This window comes from Mytilus edulis, chromosome 1 (assembly GCF_963676685.1).
Source record: "Mytilus edulis chromosome 1, xbMytEdul2.2, whole genome shotgun sequence".
Taxonomy (NCBI): Eukaryota; Metazoa; Mollusca; class Bivalvia; order Mytilida; family Mytilidae; genus Mytilus; species Mytilus edulis.
In genome coordinates this window covers 43,754,969-43,771,031 of record NC_092344.1, presented here as the reverse complement: position 1 = coordinate 43,771,031, position 16,063 = coordinate 43,754,969, and the positions used below count along the sequence as shown (strand labels likewise).

General features: G+C 31.4%; 1 long non-coding RNA gene across 1 annotated transcript; it reads right to left on the bottom strand.

Annotated features, from left to right (window-relative positions):
- Positions 1 to 2,353: 2,353 nt before the first annotated feature.
- LOC139483182 (uncharacterized) lies at positions 2,354 to 14,691 on the bottom strand. Its single transcript, XR_011655007.1, has 12 exons — positions 14,169 to 14,691; positions 13,356 to 13,424; positions 11,968 to 12,592; positions 11,156 to 11,224; positions 9,768 to 10,392; positions 8,955 to 9,023; positions 7,567 to 8,191; positions 6,753 to 6,821; positions 5,365 to 5,989; positions 4,553 to 4,621; positions 3,166 to 3,789; positions 2,354 to 2,422 (listed from the first exon to the last, which is right to left on the bottom strand). It is a non-coding gene; the product is annotated as an uncharacterized lncRNA (long non-coding RNA).
- Between the last annotated feature and the right edge of the window lie 1,372 nt (positions 14,692 to 16,063).

Genomic DNA, 16,063 nt, shown 5'->3' with positions numbered 1-16,063 from the left:
TGTATATCTGAACGGCTTTCCTTTTATATTACGAGTAACTGTCTAGTGGCGGTGCTTTCATGGTAGCATGTTAGCCTCTAGTGTTGCTGGTCGTAGGTTCGAATTCCGGCCGGTTCAAAACCAAAGAATTTAAAATTAATATTTGCTGCTTCCCTGCTAAATTAAGGAGTAAAATCAAAGACTTGTTCGGCTCGGAATTAGAATAATCTGTCCAGGTAACACCGTAAGGTGAAATGGATTTCTGCGAAGTAGCATGTTAAAAATCCGACTCAGGGTGTCGGTCTATTACAAATAAGGGTTAATATTCATTTCACATTAATATTTTCCTGTACGTATATGCACCTGTCCCAAGTCAGGAGCCTGTAATTCAGTGGTTGTCGTGTGTTGATGTGTTACATACCGGTATTTGATCTTCGTTCATTTTTTGTACATAAATTATGCCGTTAGTTTTCTCGTTTGAATTGTTTAACATTTGTCATTTCGGGCCTTTTATAGCTGATTATGCGGTATGGACTTTGCTCGTTGTTGAAGGCCGTACGGTGACCTACAGTTGTTAATGCCTGTGTCATTTGGTGCCTCTGGAGAGTTGTCTCATTGACAATCATACCACATAGTCTTTTATACATCAATTTTCCGCTAGACGTCAAATATACATGTACATTCATAATCATGTAAGTGTGCAATAAATGCATGAAAACATAATAAAAAGATGCAAGCAAATGTCATGCACCGAGTTGAAGGTCATCCCATATCTCTTTTCATTCCTTTTTTTTGGGGTGAAAAGGGGGGGGGGGGCTCGGTGGCCGATTGGTCCAAGTATATAGCCTGTCAACACTAACATGTAGGTTGTGAGTTCGAATCCCACACGTGGCAGGTAAGCTCGACTCCAATCTCAATTGAATAGAATTATTAGTTTTTCCTACCGAAAGTCGGTGTTTCTTTCCGGGGACTTCGGCTTCCTCCATCAATATAAACTCACCTCCACGAATTAGCATGATAGTGTTGAAAGTGGCGTTAAAAAGCATCAATCAACAAATTAATCAACCAATCATCCATACCGGTATAATTATATATGCAAGAGAGGATAATATTATAGCTATCGTTATAAAATATTTTCAAAATTGACTTTGAGTTCATTGGTGTCTTTTGCAATGAATAGAAATAGGAAGATATGATATGAGTGCCAATGAGACAACTCTACATCTAAGTCATAATGTGTAAAAAGTAAACAATTATAGGTTTAATTACGGCCTTCAACACGGAACTTTTACCCAAATCGAACACCAAGCTATTATAAATAAGAGCCACACAATTGGTTTTATCTTATTTTCGCCGCTGTCGGGAAATTCTTCGACTAGTTCCTGCATTAATTGATCTTAATCTTCCGCCGAAATGTTTGAAACGTTAATTTTTGTTAAAATGCACTGTCTCACTTTATTTTAAAAATGCACTTTCGCTTAAAAGATTAAAGATGTTTTTTCTAAAACGTAATAAGTTAACTGTATACTCATTATTGTAGATCCCGTATATTCATTATTGTAGACCCATCGATTAAAATTCATAATTTGACAATTTTCCATCAATATTTGGTGTTATTTTTTTCATCTAAAATCGAGGAACATGTCTAGGTTTTTTCTCTTTTTAAATAACTTAGGATTTGATCCGGATTTATATCAATTCTGCAGAAGCAGATCGGAATCAGTTATGACGTAGACAGTAATCATTCTAATCGTAATCATGTTCATTGACCATAACGACGATGAAAGCACATCATATAATGACGTTTCGACATCATATAATGAAGTGAACCGAACACCATGATATAAGATTACAAGCACATAATATAATGACACAACCACATCATATAAAGATGTTTGCACATAATATAAGGGAAAATGCACATCATATAAGGATTTTTGCACATCCTATAAGTATATTTGCACATCATATAAGGACATTTGTACATTATATAAGTACATTTGCACATCATGTAAGTACATTTGCACATCATATAAGTACATTTGCACATCGTATAAGTACATTTGCACATCATATAAGTATGTATGCACATCATATAAGTATGTATGCACATCATATAAGTATGTATGCACATCATATAAGTGTAGTTGCACATCATATAAAGATGTTTGGACATCATATAAAGATGTTAAGACATACTATAAAGATGTTTAGACATCATATAAAGATACTTGCACATAATATAAGCATATTTGGACGTCATATAAAGGTGTTTGCACATCATATAAAGGTAAGTGCACATCATATAATGACAAGTGCACATCATATAATGAAAAATGGTCATTACAAGACAGTTTTGGCGTTCCATACTTACCAGTTATTCAGGACTTTTTAAAACCTCTAGTTTGCCATCTCAGGTTAAAAAGTAATGATATGTCTGGAACTGAAATAAGACAAAAAAAAATTACTCAGCCTGTGTTATCATTTGATTTAAATACATAAGTATTATTGAGAGAGAAAAATCTATTTCTTGAAAGTTTAATTACAAAGAAAGACAAATGCTTCTCCCTTGTGGCTTAGTAACCTTCATTTAAACCTTTTATATTAGAAGCAATGGGTAGTAGCTAACTAGCTTAATAGTTGAATCGGTGCAGAAATATTGTTTTCAAAAAGGTTTGACCCTCCCCCTTTTTCACTGAGAAATGACAATATCTTTTGTTTTGCTCAAGTGCATTAAAAATAATAATTCATGATTTTCTTAAAACATGTACATGTGTTTTCTGTTTTTTTGCATATATCTACTGACCAGGGGTCAAATCATTGGATAAAAGCACATGCGATGATGTATCTCACTTTACTCGTATGAAGTGTGTTATCTCCCATGATTATCAGGTATTCCTGTAGACCGAAGTGATAATTACATAACAAAGACTATATTGTGTCATGTTTACTTACAATTTAATAATATTTAAAAGTTATTTCTTGCCTTTTTCAATATAGTAAACAAATTCCTTTCGGATATCTCGGAAGTAAACAAAGTTATGATTGTGCCTAAAAAAAGTGTTCAGCCCCGTGCCAGTAATGCATTTTAAAAGCGAAAATTTCATTGAGTTTTAGCTGATCTTTATCAATAATATTTATCTTAAACCATTTATAATAACTAGGTATAAATAAAAAACTACTAACCATCATTTTTGGTGGTGTACAAGGTGAAATCATCCATAAATCAGCCTGAAAACTTCTGGAATTAAGCTTCTAAATTGGGTATACATTTACAATTAATTCTCCATAGGCCGTAATGGTAACGTTTTCCTCCGTTGCTCAGTCCATATCGTTTACTTGAACATGTATGATGGCTCATATCGAAGCTCATACATTTATACATGTCTGGTTAAATTTTCGGGGTGGCAAGTGAGATTACTTTTTTCGCAAATTGCTGGACCCCGGAAGATGGTGAAAAATGTCACTCTCCTCATGAAATAATCCCAAAATTCTGATCATAAAATTCAATAAAAAAATTGTCCTTTCTAATAATTTATTTCAGGTCAAATCTACATCTTTCTTTTCTCATCACATCAGCTCTATAAAACAGTTCTTATTGTTCATTTATGTCCATTTTTAAAACACAGCATCCACAATTGTATGGCGGACCAATATTTTTTTTTAATTACGTCATCTGAGTTCCTCATCTCAAGGTCTATTACGGATCCTGACCCATATTGAAATCAATACTTCTGATTTTTCCAAATATTTTTATGTGATCTTCATCGGTATAACATTCTGAATAAATCTGTGTATTTTTGTCCATTTCTGAAAAAAAAATAAAGTTGTTTTAGCACTATAAGGCAATGACACTTTCGTCGCTATATTCATTTATTTTGAATACAATGTGTATGTATAATTAATTTCTTCCAGAATACATTCACTAGTCAAAACAAGGACAAAACTTCTGATTATAACCTTTAATTACAATACACAGACCCTGTTAAAGCATTCTATAAAATTTTCTTGTGTCTTAAAGTGCATTTTGGCAGAGAAATTATGCAAAAATGAAGATTTTATAAAAAAACCAACACCAAAATAATTATTCTTACTAGTGGAAATCTGGTATTTAAAACTGTGGAAAGCACTCTAAACTACTGGGAAAGTCATCCTTATCATATAATTAGAGTGCAATATAGTGCAAATTTTCAAAACTTGTCCTTTCACATAATTCTATTTGAGAAAAAATGTTTTTAACATGTATTTCAGTGAAAACCTTTTATCAGTGAGAAATCCACATGAGGTTTTAAAGGAAACATTGTGACATCACATGTATTATGGCGTCATTAAATAACGACAGATCAAAATAGTGCTAAATATAGTTTGCAGTGTTACGTGAGAAACAGTTGCCGCAAGATTTAACTCGAAATATTGAGTCGAAACGATCTGTAACTAAGCCTTTCCATTCAATATCAAGACCATAGCAACAGTTTTCATATTTGCATATTTTTAACATACCCACTGTAATTTCAATTGCATAAATACCATAAATAAACAATTTAGAGCTTGCCTAACAAAACAAAATGCTTACCAGTTATTCAGGACTTTTTAAAACCTCTAGTTTGCCATCTCAGGTTAAAAAGTAATGATATGTCTGGAACTGAAATAAGACAAAAAAAAATTACTCAGGCTGTGTTATCATTTGATTTAAATACATAAGTATTATTGAGAGAGAAAAATCTATTTCTTGAAAGTTTAATTACAAAGAAAGACAAATGCTTCTCCCTTGTGGCTTAGTAACCTTCATTTAAACCTTTTATATTAGAAGCAATGGGTAGTAGCTAACTAGCTTAATAGTTGAATCGGTGCAGAAATATTGTTTTCAAAAAGGTTTGACCCTCCCCCTTTTTCACTGAGAAATGACAATATCTTTTGTTTTGCTCAAGTGCATTAAAAATAATAATTCATGATTTTCTTAAAACATGTACATGTGTTTTCTGTTTTTTTGCATATATCTACTGACCAGGGGTCAAATCATTGGATAAAAGCACATGCGATGATGTATCTCACTTTACTCGTATGAAGTGTGTTATCTCCCATGATTATCAGGTATTCCTGTAGACCGAAGTGATAATTACATAACAAAGACTATATTGTGTCATGTTTACTTACAATTTAATAATATTTAAAAGTTATTTCTTGCCTTTTTCAATATAGTAAACAAATTCCTTTCGGATATCTCGGAAGTAAACAAAGTTATGATTGTGCCTAAAAAAAGTGTTCAGCCCCGTGCCAGTAATGCATTTTAAAAGCGAAAATTTCATTGAGGTTTTGCTGATCTTTATCAATAATATTTATCTTAAACCATTTATAATAACTAGGTATAAATAAAAAACTACTAACCATCATTTTTGGTGGTGTACAAGGTGAAATCATCCATAAATCAGCCTGAAAACTTCTGGAATTAAGCTTCTAAATTGGGTATACATTTACAATTAATTCTCCATAGGCCGTAATGGTAACGTTTTCCTCCGTTGCTCAGTCCATATCGTTTACTTGAACATGTATGATGGCTCATATCGAAGCTCATACATTTATACATGTCTGGTTAAATTTTCGGGGTGGCAAGTGAGATTACTTTTTTCGCAAATTGCTGGACCCCGGAAGATGGTGAAAAATGTCACTCTCCTCATGAAATAATCCCAAAATTCTGATCATAAAATTCAATAAAAAAATTGTCCTTTCTAATAATTTATTTCAGGTCAAATCTACATCTTTCTTTTCTCATCACATCAGCTCTATAAAACAGTTCTTATTGTTCATTTATGTCCATTTTTAAAATCACAGCATCCACAATTGTATGGCGGACTAATATTTTTTTTTAATTACGTCATCTGAGTTCCTCATCTCAAGGTCTATTACGGATCCTGACCCATATTGAAATCAATACTTCTGATTTTTCCAAATATTTTTATGTGATCTTCATCGGTATAACATTCTGAATAAATCTGTGTATTTTTGTCCATTTCTGAAAAAAAAATAAAGTTGTTTTAGCACTATAAGGCAATGACACTTTCGTCGCTATATTCATTTATTTTGAATACAATGTGTATGTATAATTAATTTCTTCCAGAATACATTCACTAGTCAAAACAAGGACAAAACTTCTGATTATAACCTTTAATTACAATACACAGACCCTGTTAAAGCATTCTATAAAATTTTCTTGTGTCTTAAAGTGCATTTTGGCAGAGAAATTATGCAAAAATGAAGATTTTATAAAAAAACCAACACCAAAATAATTATTCTTACTAGTGGAAATCTGGTATTTAAAACTGTGGAAAGCACTCTAAACTACTGGGAAAGTCATCCTTATCATATAATTAGAGTGCAATATAGTGCAAATTTTCAAAACTTGTCCTTTCACATAATTCTATTTGAGAAAAAATGTTTTTAACATGTATTTCAGTGAAAACCTTTTATCAGTGAGAAATCCACATGAGGTTTTAAAGGAAACATTGTGACATCACATGTATTATGGCGTCATTAAATAACGACAGATCAAAATAGTGCTAAATATAGTTTGCAGTGTTACGTGAGAAACAGTTGCCGCAAGATTTAACTCGAAATATTGAGTCGAAACGATCTGTAACTAAGCCTTTCCATTCAATATCAAGACCATAGCAACAGTTTTCATATTTGCATATTTTTAACATACCCACTGTAATTTCAATTGCATAAATACCATAAATAAACAATTTAGAGCTTGCCTAACAAAACAAAATGCTTACCAGTTATTCAGGACTTTTTAAAACCTCTAGTTTGCCATCTCAGGTTAAAAAGTAATGATATGTCTGGAACTGAAATAAGACAAAAAAAAATTACTCAGGCTGTGTTATCATTTGATTTAAATACATAAGTATTATTGAGAGAGAAAAATCTATTTCTTGAAAGTTTAATTACAAAGAAAGACAAATGCTTCTCCCTTGTGGCTTAGTAACCTTCATTTAAACCTTTTATATTAGAAGCAATGGGTAGTAGCTAACTAGCTTAATAGTTGAATCGGTGCAGAAATATTGTTTTCAAAAAGGTTTGACCCTCCCCCTTTTTCACTGAGAAATGACAATATCTTTTGTTTTGCTCAAGTGCATTAAAAATAATAATTCATGATTTTCTTAAAACATGTACATGTGTTTTCTGTTTTTTTTTGCATATATCTACTGACCAGGGGTCAAATCATTGGATAAAAGCACATGCGATGATGTATCTCACTTTACTCGTATGAAGTGTGTTATCTCCCATGATTATCAGGTATTCCTGTAGACCGAAGTGATAATTACATAACAAAGACTATATTGTGTCATGTTTACTTACAATTTAATAATATTTAAAAGTTATTTCTTGCCTTTTTCAATATAGTAAACAAATTCCTTTCGGATATCTCGGAAGTAAACAAAGTTATGATTGTGCCTAAAAAAAGTGTTCAGCCCCGTGCCAGTAATGCATTTTAAAAGCGAAAATTTCATTGAGTTTTTGCTGATCTTTATCAATAATATTTATCTTAAACCATTTATAATAACTAGGTATAAATAAAAAACTACTAACCATCATTTTTGGTGGTGTACAAGGTGAAATCATCCATAAATCAGCCTGAAAACTTCTGGAATTAAGCTTCTAAATTGGGTATACATTTACAATTAATTCTCCATAGGCCGTAATGGTAACGTTTTCCTCCGTTGCTCAGTCCATATCGTTTACTTGAACATGTATGATGGCTCATATCGAAGCTCATACATTTATACATGTCTGGTTAAATTTTCGGGGTGGCAAGTGAGATTACTTTTTTCGCAAATTGCTGGACCCCGGAAGATGGTGAAAAATGTCACTCTCCTCATGAAATAATCCCAAAATTCTGATCATAAAATTCAATAAAAAAATTGTCCTTTCTAATAATTTATTTCAGGTCAAATCTACATCTTTCTTTTCTCATCACATCAGCTCTATAAAACAGTTCTTATTGTTCATTTATGTCCATTTTTAAAATCACAGCATCCACAATTGTATGGCGGACTAATATTTTTTTTTAATTACGTCATCTGAGTTCCTCATCTCAAGGTCTATTACGGATCCTGACCCATATTGAAATCAATACTTCTGATTTTTCCAAATATTTTTATGTGATCTTCATCGGTATAACATTCTGAATAAATCTGTGTATTTTTGTCCATTTCTGAAAAAAAAATAAAGTTGTTTTAGCACTATAAGGCAATGACACTTTCGTCGCTATATTCATTTATTTTGAATACAATGTGTATGTATAATTAATTTCTTCCAGAATACATTCACTAGTCAAAACAAGGACAAAACTTCTGATTATAACCTTTAATTACAATACACAGACCCTGTTAAAGCATTCTATAAAATTTTCTTGTGTCTTAAAGTGCATTTTGGCAGAGAAATTATGCAAAAATGAAGATTTTATAAAAAAACCAACACCAAAATAATTATTCTTACTAGTGGAAATCTGGTATTTAAAACTGTGGAAAGCACTCTAAACTACTGGGAAAGTCATCCTTATCATATAATTAGAGTGCAATATAGTGCAAATTTTCAAAACTTGTCCTTTCACATAATTCTATTTGAGAAAAAATGTTTTTAACATGTATTTCAGTGAAAACCTTTTATCAGTGAGAAATCCACATGAGGTTTTAAAGGAAACATTGTGACATCACATGTATTATGGCGTCATTAAATAACGACAGATCAAAATAGTGCTAAATATAGTTTGCAGTGTTACGTGAGAAACAGTTGCCGCAAGATTTAACTCGAAATATTGAGTCGAAACGATCTGTAACTAAGCCTTTCCATTCAATATCAAGACCATAGCAACAGTTTTCATATTTGCATATTTTTAACATACCCACTGTAATTTCAATTGCATAAATACCATAAATAAACAATTTAGAGCTTGCCTAACAAAACAAAATGCTTACCAGTTATTCAGGACTTTTTAAAACCTCTAGTTTGCCATCTCAGGTTAAAAAGTAATGATATGTCTGGAACTGAAATAAGACAAAAAAAAATTACTCAGGCTGTGTTATCATTTGATTTAAATACATAAGTATTATTGAGAGAGAAAAATCTATTTCTTGAAAGTTTAATTACAAAGAAAGACAAATGCTTCTCCCTTGTGGCTTAGTAACCTTCATTTAAACCTTTTATATTAGAAGCAATGGGTAGTAGCTAACTAGCTTAATAGTTGAATCGGTGCAGAAATATTGTTTTCAAAAAGGTTTGACCCTCCCCCTTTTTCACTGAGAAATGACAATATCTTTTGTTTTGCTCAAGTGCATTAAAAATAATAATTCATGATTTTCTTAAAACATGTACATGTTTTTTCTGTTTTTTTTGCATATATCTACTGACCAGGGGTCAAATCATTGGATAAAAGCACATGCGATGATGTATCTCACTTTACTCGTATGAAGTGTGTTATCTCCCATGATTATCAGGTATTCCTGTAGACCGAAGTGATAATTACATAACAAAGACTATATTGTGTCATGTTTACTTACAATTTAATAATATTTAAAAGTTATTTCTTGCCTTTTTCAATATAGTAAACAAATTCCTTTCGGATATCTCGGAAGTAAACAAAGTTATGATTGTGCCTAAAAAAAGTGTTCAGCCCCGTGCCAGTAATGCATTTTAAAAGCGAAAATTTCATTGAGTTTTTGCTGATCTTTATCAATAATATTTATCTTAAACCATTTATAATAACTAGGTATAAATAAAAAACTACTAACCATCATTTTTGGTGGTGTACAAGGTGAAATCATCCATAAATCAGCCTGAAAACTTCTGGAATTAAGCTTCTAAATTGGGTATACATTTACAATTAATTCTCCATAGGCCGTAATGGTAACGTTTTCCTCCGTTGCTCAGTCCATATCGTTTACTTGAACATGTATGATGGCTCATATCGAAGCTCATACATTTATACATGTCTGGTTAAATTTTCGGGGTGGCAAGTGAGATTACTTTTTTCGCAAATTGCTGGACCCCGGAAGATGGTGAAAAATGTCACTCTCCTCATGAAATAATCCCAAAATTCTGATCATAAAATTCAATAAAAAAATTGTCCTTTCTAATAATTTATTTCAGGTCAAATCTACATCTTTCTTTTCTCATCACATCAGCTCTATAAAACAGTTCTTATTGTTCATTTATGTCCATTTTTAAAATCACAGCATCCACAATTGTATGGCGGACTAATATTTTTTTTTAATTACGTCATCTGAGTTCCTCATCTCAAGGTCTATTACGGATCCTGACCCATATTGAAATCAATACTTCTGATTTTTCCAAATATTTTTATGTGATCTTCATCGGTATAACATTCTGAATAAATCTGTGTATTTTTGTCCATTTCTGAAAAAAAAATAAAGTTGTTTTAGCACTATAAGGCAATGACACTTTCGTCGCTATATTCATTTATTTTGAATACAATGTGTATGTATAATTAATTTCTTCCAGAATACATTCACTAGTCAAAACAAGGACAAAACTTCTGATTATAACCTTTAATTACAATACACAGACCCTGTTAAAGCATTCTATAAAATTTTCTTGTGTCTTAAAGTGCATTTTGGCAGAGAAATTATGCAAAAATGAAGATTTTATAAAAAAACCAACACCAAAATAATTATTCTTACTAGTGGAAATCTGGTATTTAAAACTGTGGAAAGCACTCTAAACTACTGGGAAAGTCATCCTTATCATATAATTAGAGTGCAATATAGTGCAAATTTTCAAAACTTGTCCTTTCACATAATTCTATTTGAGAAAAAATGTTTTTAACATGTATTTCAGTGAAAACCTTTTATCAGTGAGAAATCCACATGAGGTTTTAAAGGAAACATTGTGACATCACATGTATTATGGCGTCATTAAATAACGACAGATCAAAATAGTGCTAAATATAGTTTGCAGTGTTACGTGAGAAACAGTTGCCGCAAGATTTAACTCGAAATATTGAGTCGAAACGATCTGTAACTAAGCCTTTCCATTCAATATCAAGACCATAGCAACAGTTTTCATATTTGCATATTTTTAACATACCCACTGTAATTTCAATTGCATAAATACCATAAATAAACAATTTAGAGCTTGCCTAACAAAACAAAATGCTTACCAGTTATTCAGGACTTTTTAAAACCTCTAGTTTGCCATCTCAGGTTAAAAAGTAATGATATGTCTGGAACTGAAATAAGACAAAAAAAAATTACTCAGGCTGTGTTATCATTTGATTTAAATACATAAGTATTATTGAGAGAGAAAAATCTATTTCTTGAAAGTTTAATTACAAAGAAAGACAAATGCTTCTCCCTTGTGGCTTAGTAACCTTCATTTAAACCTTTTATATTAGAAGCAATGGGTAGTAGCTAACTAGCTTAATAGTTGAATCGGTGCAGAAATATTGTTTTCAAAAAGGTTTGACCCTCCCCCTTTTTCACTGAGAAATGACAATATCTTTTGTTTTGCTCAAGTGCATTAAAAATAATAATTCATGATTTTCTTAAAACATGTACATGTGTTTTCTGTTTTTTTGCATATATCTACTGACCAGGGGTCAAATCATTGGATAAAAGCACATGCGATGATGTATCTCACTTTACTCGTATGAAGTGTGTTATCTCCCATGATTATCAGGTATTCCTGTAGACCGAAGTGATAATTACATAACAAAGACTATATTGTGTCATGTTTACTTACAATTTAATAATATTTAAAAGTTATTTCTTGCCTTTTTCAATATAGTAAACAAATTCCTTTCGGATATCTCGGAAGTAAACAAAGTTATGATTGTGCCTAAAAAAAGTGTTCAGCCCCGTGCCAGTAATGCATTTTAAAAGCGAAAATTTCATTGAGGTTTTGCTGATCTTTATCAATAATATTTATCTTAAACCATTTATAATAACTAGGTATAAATAAAAAACTACTAACCATCATTTTTGGTGGTGTACAAGGTGAAATCATCCATAAATCAGCCTGAAAACTTCTGGAATTAAGCTTCTAAATTGGGTATACATTTACAATTAATTCTCCATAGGCCGTAATGGTAACGTTTTCCTCCGTTGCTCAGTCCATATCGTTTACTTGAACATGTATGATGGCTCATATCGAAGCTCATACATTTATACATGTCTGGTTAAATTTTCGGGGTGGCAAGTGAGATTACTTTTTTCGCAAATTGCTGGACCCCGGAAGATGGTGAAAAATGTCACTCTCCTCATGAAATAATCCCAAAATTCTGATCATAAAATTCAATAAAAAAATTGTCCTTTCTAATAATTTATTTCAGGTCAAATCTACATCTTTCTTTTCTCATCACATCAGCTCTATAAAACAGTTCTTATTGTTCATTTATGTCCATTTTTAAAATCACAGCATCCACAATTGTATGGCGGACTAATATTTTTTTTTAATTACGTCATCTGAGTTCCTCATCTCAAGGTCTATTACGGATCCTGACCCATATTGAAATCAATACTTCTGATTTTTCCAAATATTTTTATGTGATCTTCATCGGTATAACATTCTGAATAAATCTGTGTATTTTTGTCCATTTCTGAAAAAAAAATAAAGTTGTTTTAGCACTATAAGGCAATGACACTTTCGTCGCTATATTCATTTATTTTGAATACAATGTGTATGTATAATTAATTTCTTCCAGAATACATTCACTAGTCAAAACAAGGACAAAACTTCTGATTATAACCTTTAATTACAATACACAGACCCTGTTAAAGCATTCTATAAAATTTTCTTGTGTCTTAAAGTGCATTTTGGCAGAGAAATTATGCAAAAATGAAGATTTTATAAAAAAACCAACACCAAAATAATTATTCTTACTAGTGGAAATCTGGTATTTAAAACTGTGGAAAGCACTCTAAACTACTGGGAAAGTCATCCTTATCATATAATTAGAGTGCAATATAGTGCAAATTTTCAAAACTTGTCCTTTCACATAATTCTATTTGAGAAAAAATGTTTTTAACATGTATTTCAGTGAAAACCTTTTATCAGTGAGAAATCCACATGAGGTTTTAAAGGAAACATTGTGACATCACATGTATTATGGCGTCATTAAATAACGACAGATCAAAATAGTGCTAAATATAGTTTGCAGTGTTACGTGAGAAACAGTTGCCGCAAGATTTAACTCGAAATATTGAGTCGAAACGATCTGTAACTAAGCCTTTCCATTCAATATCAAGACCATAGCAACAGTTTTCATATTTGCATATTTTTAACATACCCACTGTAATTTCAATTGCATAAATACCATAAATAAACAATTTAGAGCTTGCCTAACAAAACAAAATGCTTACCAGTTATTCAGGACTTTTTAAAACCTCTAGTTTGCCATCTCAGGTTAAAAAGTAATGATATGTCTGGAACTGAAATAAGACAAAAAAAAATTACTCAGGCTGTGTTATCATTTGATTTAAATACATAAGTATTATTGAGAGAGAAAAATCTATTTCTTGAAAGTTTAATTACAAAGAAAGACAAATGCTTCTCCCTTGTGGCTTAGTAACCTTCATTTAAACCTTTTATATTAGAAGCAATGGGTAGTAGCTAACTAGCTTAATAGTTGAATCGGTGCAGAAATATTGTTTTCAAAAAGGTTTGACCCTCCCCCTTTTTCACTGAGAAATGACAATATCTTTTGTTTTGCTCAAGTGCATTAAAAATAATAATTCATGATTTTCTTAAAACATGTACATGTGTTTTCTGTTTTTTTTGCATATATCTACTGACCAGGGGTCAAATCATTGGATAAAAGCACATGCGATGATGTATCTCACTTTACTCGTATGAAGTGTGTTATCTCCCATGATTATCAGGTATTCCTGTAGACCGAAGTGATAATTACATAACAAAGACTATATTGTGTCATGTTTACTTACAATTTAATAATATTTAAAAGTTATTTCTTGCCTTTTTCAATATAGTAAACAAATTCCTTTCGGATATCTCGGAAGTAAACAAAGTTATGATTGTGCCTAAAAAAAGTGTTCAGCCCCGTGCCAGTAATGCATTTTAAAAGCGAAAATTTCATTGAGTTTTTGCTGATCTTTATCAATAATATTTATCTTAAACCATTTATAATAACTAGGTATAAATAAAAAACTACTAACCATCATTTTTGGTGGTGTACAAGGTGAAATCATCCATAAATCAGCCTGAAAACTTCTGGAATTAAGCTTCTAAATTGGGTATACATTTACAATTAATTCTCCATAGGCCGTAATGGTAACGTTTTCCTCCGTTGCTCAGTCCATATCGTTTACTTGAACATGTATGATGGCTCATATCGAAGCTCATACATTTATACATGTCTGGTTAAATTTTCGGGGTGGCAAGTGAGATTACTTTTTTCGCAAATTGCTGGACCCCGGAAGATGGTGAAAAATGTCACTCTCCTCATGAAATAATCCCAAAATTCTGATCATAAAATTCAATAAAAAAATTGTCCTTTCTAATAATTTATTTCAGGTCAAATCTACATCTTTCTTTTCTCATCACATCAGCTCTATAAAACAGTTCTTATTGTTCATTTATGTCCATTTTTAAAATCACAGCATCCACAATTGTATGGCGGACTAATATTTTTTTTTAATTACGTCATCTGAGTTCCTCATCTCAAGGTCTATTACGGATCCTGACCCAGTTGTCAAGAACTAACTGACGTCGAAATGCGATATACAAATTGTCAAACAGTCCCATGTGAAGTTGGTGTTTGTAGAGGTACAAATGAAAAATACAATCTACAAAAAATAAACTAAAATCTTCTTTCAGGTTTTGTTGGAACCAAAATTGTTCCCAGTTGCAATGAAATGTTCGTTATCAAGGTAACTGACACAATTGAATAAGGCTAATATTGGTGTTGATGATTTAGAAAAAAAACCAATTAGGAACATAACACTCGCTTATACAAATTTGAAGACGCAAAAGAGACTACTTTGAAAGATAAAACGAAGCCAGCAGCACGTTTTTTTTTTATTACTATAAAGCTCTAGATCTGTCATTAGTAGATAGAGAGTCTCTAATGCTCTTTGATACAAGCATTTGATAATCGTCGTGGATGGAAGTGAACAAATTTTGACACCGTATTTAATCATAGGATTTAACACAGGAGTTTTACTAACATGCACATTGGCTTCAACTAACATTTTATACTCCTCATGTATTGTTTCCTACATATTTCTAACTGCATGTAGAATTTCATTTTCCGAAACTTCCGGATTTTTTTTAATACAATAATAGAAACCTGGTTTACATTCATATGCGATATTTTTTATTCTACATACACCTGCTTCAATAAATGTCTTAGGGTGTAATATTTTATAGCAATTTGTAATATTTGGATTTAGAAATAGCGGAATATCAAACACATTTCTGAATTAACTTCAGTATCTATATTTTTCTAAATAGTTTGCCATGAACAAAATCATACTTTGATAAAATTCTGGTAAAACATCTATTTTTCTGTTTAGGAGATCACAGAATAAAAGATCAATTCCAAAATTCATATTTTAAAAGTTAGAAAACATACAAAGACAAGTTTGTTTCCATATAGCACAATAATTTTCATCAAACAGTCTACTTAAATATTTTAATCTTAAAGCACACATTTTCTGCATAATATCAGGAAAATTCAATCCTCCGTCAATTACGTTATTAATAACAACATCATATGCTACAAGAGGAGGATTATTATTCCATAAAAATTCTAAACATTTTTTTTTATAAGCCCAAAAAACTTTTCAGGTATATTTACAACCATTAATGTATACCACAGTTTTCTCAAAAGTAAGGCCCTTTTAACACTTACTCTCCCATGAAGAGTTAAATGCCTCATTTTCCAAACAGTCAGAATTTTTTTTAATTGATTGCGCTTTGCTTTCCGGATTAATATTTTCACAAAGCGTTTTATTTTTCCAAACCCATTCTGCAATTCTACCATCTGGTCCAGGTGTTTTCCCTTTTTTCATACCTTTTAAGGATTTTTCAATTTCCTCAATATTAATTT